Genomic DNA, 7,208 nt, shown 5'->3' on the forward strand with positions numbered 1-7,208 from the left:
GGGATAACCCTTTTTTGAAAACTGAAACACTTGTACTGCGGTATAGCCAGTGTGTACCCGCAGGTGTGTTTTGGAGTTTTTTCTTGAGGGGTTATAGGAACAACCACCGCATTGGGTAACGACAAGGTGGTTGATTCCCTGGTGTGTTGGAGCAGTGTCAACTCCCGGGTTACCCGGTTGAGGGTGCCCCTGCACGTTCATGACGTCTGCCAATCATGTCAGCCTTCTCTGCCTCAACCCCTCTGGGTGGGTTTTTTTTAAATGGAGGCTTGGTCATGCAACAACGCCAGCATACGCCCCTTCCGCCGGGGGGGCTGTTCTCAGCTAACTCCTTTGGCGCCTGTCTCGTCCGCAGTGCTCCAGGCTCAGGTTACAGCCTGTTGCCTGGTTTTCCCCGGTGCGCTGCCTGCTTCCGTTGGTTAACCTTTTTTGTGTGCTTACGGCCATGCTGACTGCCTGTTCTGCAGGGTCAGTGTGCCAGGCGGTGTGCTATTGGGGGGAAAGGGCCCGCTCTTGGAGGGGCCTTATCCGAATACGCTGGTGATGTGGGGGGCGGTGTCACTAAGTGACCGCCTGGTGGGGTCTTGATGCCTGGCGTCATTGACCTCTCCGGGCCCCCGTTTTCCAGGGGATCGAGTCCCTTCGGTGGGTCTGGGTCTTCCTTCGCGCTCCGCTGCTACGGCCTTGCCACGGGGTTGGGTTTGCTCTTGACCCCGTGATTTCTGGGGGCAGTAACGAGGTTGTTCCCTCCGTTCGTTCCCGGGTGGCATGCGGGTTGCGCGTGTGTGTAGTCGTGGGGTCAGGCCACGGTCTGCTCACCCTGTGCGTTGAGTTGCTTGAGTGCCTCTTCGCACGGTCGGGTCCGTCGCCCTCCCGGGAACCTCCAATAGGGGGGGTGCCTATACCCTGTAACGTGCCGAACAGCAACGTGACAGGAACCTTGAAGGACAGGAGGTTTTAACCCCTGCCAATCAAAGAAGGGGAGAAAAGTATTACCAGTTCACCCCTTTACGACCCCACACCCATGATACGATGTAATGACAAAAAAGAGTATGACACAGTCATATTCTGCTACATGAAGTGTCTTTTTAACAACCACCGCATTGGGTAACGACAAGGTGGTTGATTCCCTGGTGTGTTGGAGCAGTGTCAACTCCCGGGTTACCCGGTTGAGGGTGCCCCTGCACGTTCATGACGTCTGCCAATCATGTCAGCCTTCTCTGCCTCAACCCCTCTGGGTGGGTTTTTTTTAAATGGAGGCTTGGTCATGCAACAACGCCAGCATACGCCCCTTCCGCCGGGGGGGCTGTTCTCAGCTAACTCCTTTGGCGCCTGTCTCGTCCGCAGTGCTCCAGGCTCAGGTTACAGCCTGTTGCCTGGTTTTCCCCGGTGCGCTGCCTGCTTCCGTTGGTTAACCTTTTTTGTGTGCTTACGGCCATGCTGACTGCCTGTTCTGCAGGGTCAGTGTGCCAGGCGGTGTGCTATTGGGGGGAAAGGGCCCGCTCTTGGAGGGGCCTTATCCGAATACGCTGGTGATGTGGGGGGCGGTGTCACTAAGTGACCGCCTGGTGGGGTCTTGATGCCTGGCGTCATTGACCTCTCCGGGCCCCCGTTTTCCAGGGGATCGAGTCCCTTCGGTGGGTCTGGGTCTTCCTTCGCGCTCCGCTGCTACGGCCTTGCCACGGGGTTGGGTTTGCTCTTGACCCCGTGATTTCTGGGGGCAGTAACGAGGTTGTTCCCTCCGTTCGTTCCCGGGTGGCATGCGGGTTGCGCGTGTGTGTAGTCGTGGGGTCAGGCCACGGTCTGCTCACCCTGTGCGTTGAGTTGCTTGAGTGCCTCTTCGCACGGTCGGGTCCGTCGCCCTCCCGGGAACCTCCAATAGGGGGGGTGCCCTCCATTAGGGGGGGTCGGGGGGGCTCGGTCCTCCCTGATCTGATGGTTGTGGGGGGCCTCAGCGGGGTATATTTGTCGGCCGATGGCTCTCGCTCGGCCTCCCTTGTGCAGTATTGATGCAGAGCGGAGCCCATTACGATACAGAACGATAGGTTATGACTATAACCAAGTTCTGTTAGTAATGGTGACGCTCGGCATCAGACGCCGCTGCTGCCCTTGATCTCACCTTGTGGTGAAAGCTTGGGAAGGAGGCGAGTATGTGGCCCCACCCCTGCTTATGTAGGTAAGCTGATAGGGGTGTGGCCAGACGAATGTTGGGATATAAAGGTACATTGTGGAATCTTTATTCAGTGCGCGTGCACAAGCGAGGCATAGTGCAGTAGTGATGCCGAGCGTCACCATTACTAACAGAACTTGGTTATAGTCATAACCTATCGATTACAAACATCAGAAAACAAACTGGTCAGACTACTGCTTAACCTCACTCCTAAAACTTACCTCACCTCTGCCCATTTTGACAACCTAGGATGGCTTAGAGTAGACGAAAGAGTACAGAAACTTGCAATGGGCCTGGTCTACAAGATACACTACACCACTAAGGTACCCATGTACATGTCAAAATACTTCCCAAAGGTCAGTGAATACCACGACCACAACACCAGAGGGAGCACCACAAATCATGTTAAACCCAGATTCGGCTCAAACAAGGGACTGAACACGTTTCGCAATTATGCCACATCAATGTGGAATGCCCTACCCACAGCCGTAAAGGAATGTGAATCACTACCCACCTTCAAAACCGCTCTCAAAGAGGCTGCAATTCGAAACTGGCCCCTGTAAATGTCCAAACCCAACCCCCTCCAATGTACACCCCCCCCCCCCCCCCCCCCCACACCTACCCAACCCCCTCCAATGTACAACCCCCTTCTCCACCTACTCAACCCCCCACCCCACCTACCCAACCTCCTCCAATGTACAGTTTCTTCCCCCTCAAATATACTCTCAAATGTATATAATGTATATACTCTCTTTTTTAGAAACTCTGTCTAATAATCAGAGTTTCCAACGCCAGGGTCTATATGACAGGCGTTGTACTCTTAAACAGTACTGTATATTTGTAGATCTGGTGTCTGGATGTAACAGTATACTGTATCTGTATGTCATGTAAGTTATGATGAATTGAAAATGGGGGACCCTGATGTAAACAAGACGAAAGTCTTTCTCTGGTCTGCATCCCCTTAACAATTGTGTGTATTGAGCGCTGTACTGTATTGTACCCATTCTGCAATCTGTTAATACAATTTTCAATCAATCAATCAATCAATCAATCAATCAATCAATCAATCAATCAATCAATCAATCAATCAATCGTCCATGGCCTTGAGCTTGGGCTTCCAAGACGATAGGTGGCGCTGTCGCAAAAAACGATGGTCCCCGGGGCCTGCAGCCACATGCTACGTTCCCTTGGTTAAAAAAGAACCGGATCGTTGAACGTCACGTCGGACGTCACATCCGGAGCGGGAAAGTTTGACAGATGCTGGTCGTTGAAGGGAGAGGAGAGCCAGCTGTTTGGGGAACGGAAAAGTTGACGTGTCTAAACTACTCTGATAGTTGTTTGGCACACGGTTTGAGTGGCGAGTTTTCTTTGTTGGCTAAACTGATTTGTGACTAGAGTTGGATGGATTTGTACGTAGAGAATGAGGAAGAGATGGAAGGGGGAGAGAGTGGAGAAGAGTATTCACAGATTGGCAGAGGGGGGGGGGTTGCGAAGAGGGGCCGAGAGGGGCGAGATGATGATGAAGGGCAGGTAGGGGGTGCGAAGAAAAGAAATGTCGGTAAGGAGGGAGAGTTTAAAGTGATCATAAAGTTTAACGAAGGAAAGGGGGTAAAAGGGATTAGCCCAACGGAGTTGTCGGCAATATTGAGGAAGGCACTAGGAGGGGATATAGAAATGGCACGGACCTTGTGGGATGGGAGCCTGTTTGTGAAGTGCAGAAGTGAGGAGCAGAGAAAGAAAGCCATGGGTCTAGCATTTCTGCATAAAAAAGGAGATATATCGGAGAAGAAGGTAGTTGGTGAACAGAGAGGGACTAGGGGAGTCATAACAGGAGTGAACACGAAAGAAGATGTAAAAAGGGTGGAAAGAGAGATTACTAGTAAAGGAGTAGAAGTTCTAGCAATAAAACGGCTACAGACTTCTAGAAATGGGGAGAAGACTGACAGTGAGTCAATAATGATACATTTTGGGAGTGAAGTGCTTCCAAAGAGAGTAATGATCGGGTATATAAGCTTTTATGTAAGGGAGTATGTTCCCCCGCCGGTGAGATGCTACAAATGTCAGAGGTATGGACATATTGCAAATGTATGTAGAGCGAAGCTAAGGTGCGGGAAGTGTGGAGGAGAGCATGAGTATGGCCAATGTGACGAAAATGCAGAGATTAAGTGTTGCAATTGTGGAGGGAGCCATACAGCAGCGTATGGCGGGTGCGAAGTGAGGAAGAGAGAGGTTGAGATTCAGCAAGTCAAAAGGGAACGCAAAGTGTCATATGCAGAGGCAGTACAGTTGCGTAAAAATGATAGACGAGAGGAGGAGTACAGCCAACGACAGCCCAGTGGCAGTATAACCCAGAGCAATAATGAAGGAAGAGTAAGACCAGAGCAAGAGCGTATCAGCAAACCAGGAGTGGTAAAGGATGAGATAGTGGTGTTCCTAGCGTACGTTATCAACTGTGCAGATCAAATCAAATCTAGAACTGCTAGAATCAAAATGGTAGTAAAGGCAGCAGGTATGTTCCTAGGGGTGAAGGAGTTGGCGTGGGAAGAAATACAAGAAGAAATTGACAGAGTAGTGAAGGAAACGGAGGCAGGGGAAGGAACAGCAAAGGAGCCTCCTGATGGTGCATGTTAGTATTGCAATGGAACGCTAGAAGCCTGATAGCGAATGGGCAGGAGTTTAAGGGGTATGTTGACAAGTTGAAAAGGAAACCAGATATTATTTGCATTCAGGAAACATGGTTGAAACCGAGTTTGGATTTCATCATTAGAGGGTATACAACAATACGTAAAGATAGATGTAGTGGAAATGGGGGAGGGTGTGCAATATTTATTAAGGAGGGCATAAATTATAGAAGGTTAGGAACAATACAAGAATTGGAAGTAATAGTTATTGAAGTGTGGAGTAAGAAAAAGAGTTGGAAGATAATCAATTTGTATAACCCATGCAAAAGGTTAGAGAAAGTAAAACTAGAAATAATATTAGAAAATTGGAGAGGTAATGTTGTTTGGTGTGGAGACTTCAATGCACACAGCACAATATGGGGCGAACAAGAAGATGCAAATGGGGAAGTAATAGAAGAAATAATGGATGAAAAGGAATTGGTGTGTTTAAATGATGGATCAGGGACAAGAGTGAATTTGATAAAGGGTACAGAGTCAGTGCTAGATCTCACTTTGGTAACGCAAGGTATGGCTGGAAGTACGAATTGGGAAGTACATAAGGAGAGTACTATAGGTAGTGATCATTACCCAATATTCATTAGTATAGGAGGGGCAGAAAGGGAAATAGAGCAGGATGAGAGAGAGGGGAGGTGGAAGTTTGAAGGGGCAGATTGGGACAAGTACAGGATGTTAACCGATGAGAAATTGAGGGAAATAAATGTAGATCAGGATATTAATGGCCTCAACACAGAAGTAAGTAATAGTATAGTAGAAGCAGGGAGAAAGGTGATACCGAAAGTTAAAAATAGTAGCAGGAAAAAGATAGTTCCATGGTGGACGAAAGAATGCACTGAGGCAATAAAAAATAGGAATAAGGCTTTTAAAATATTAAGGAAGACACATACAGTTCAGAAGGTAATTGAGTATAAAAGAAAGCAGGCAATAGTTAGGAGTGTAGTGAAGACAGCGAAGAAAGAATGCTGGAGGAGGTTCTGTGAGTCAATAGGCAGGACTACGCCGCTAGGCCGAGTGTGGGGCATGATTAAGAAGATGTCTGGTAATAGGAAGGAGTATGGATATCCGATAATGAAAGATGGAGAAAGTGTAGTAGTTGAAAGTAAGGATAAAGCAGAATTATTAGCGAATAATTTTGTTAAGGTACATAGTAATGCGAATTTGAGTGATGAGGAAAAGAAACAGAGAGAAAGTACAATGGGGAAAAATAGGGAGTTAATGCAGGATGAGAATGAGTATGGAAGTGTAATAAATGTGATGTTTACAATAACAGAACTAAATAGGGCATTAAGGAAAGCAGGGAAGACAACGCCAGGGAAAGATCAAATAAGCTATTGTATGTTAGATAACTTAAGTGATATGAGCAAAGAGGTATTATTAAAGTTGTATAATAAGATATGGGATGAGGGGTATTTGCCGACTCAGTGGAAAGAGTCAATTATTGTTCCTATATGCAAGCCAGGAAAGGATCCAAGTTTAGCAGGAAGCTACAGACCGATAGCATTAACATCACATGTAGGGAAAACTATGGAGAGAATGATAAATGAAAGGTTACAGTATCATATAGAAAAGAATGAATTATTAGAGAGTTATCAGAGTGGGTTCAGAAAAGGGAGAAATACGATAGATCCAGCTATATGTCTAGAAAATGAGATAAGGAAGGCGCAAGCTAATAAGGAAAGTGTAGTAGCTATATTTTTTGATGTGGAAAAGGCGTATGATATGATGTGGAAGGCAGGACTATTGATCAAGTTAAAACATATGGGAATAAGAGGGAGAATTTATAAGTGGGTGGAAAACTTTCTAACAGGTAGGTCAATATCAGTACGGGTAGGGAAAGAGTATAGTGGAGAGTATGTAGTGGAGAATGGGACACCTCAAGGAAGCGTAATAAGTCCAGTTTTATTTTCTATTATGATAAATGAAGTGTTTAAGAATATAGAGAGCAGTATTGGGGTGGCATTATTTGCAGATGATGGGATTATGTGGAAAAGGGGAAGGAATATAGAGTATATAGTTAAGAAATTACAAGAAGCAGTAGAGAAAGTAGAGAAGTGGACAAAAGAGTGGGGTTTTAGATTTTCAGTGGCGAAGACAAAGGTGGCATTTTTTACCAGAAGGAAAGTGTCAGAACAGGTTAGTCTTAAGTTATATGGGGAAAGGTTAGAGAGAGTAGAGTGCTTTAAATATCTAGGGATTTGGTTTGACAAAAGGCTTACGTGGGCAAACCATATAGGAAAAGTTGTTGCTAAGTGTAAGAAAGTATTAAATATTGTAAGGTGCCTGAGGGGTAGGGAGTGGGGAGCAGGTAGGGGTTCTTTGAAAGCTGTGTATATAGGGTTAGTAAGGTCTGCTTTAGATTA

This window comes from Notolepis coatsorum (genome assembly GCF_963971535.1).
Source record: "Notolepis coatsorum genome assembly, chromosome: 8".
Classification (NCBI taxonomy): domain Eukaryota; kingdom Metazoa; phylum Chordata; class Actinopteri; order Aulopiformes; family Paralepididae; genus Notolepis; species Notolepis coatsorum.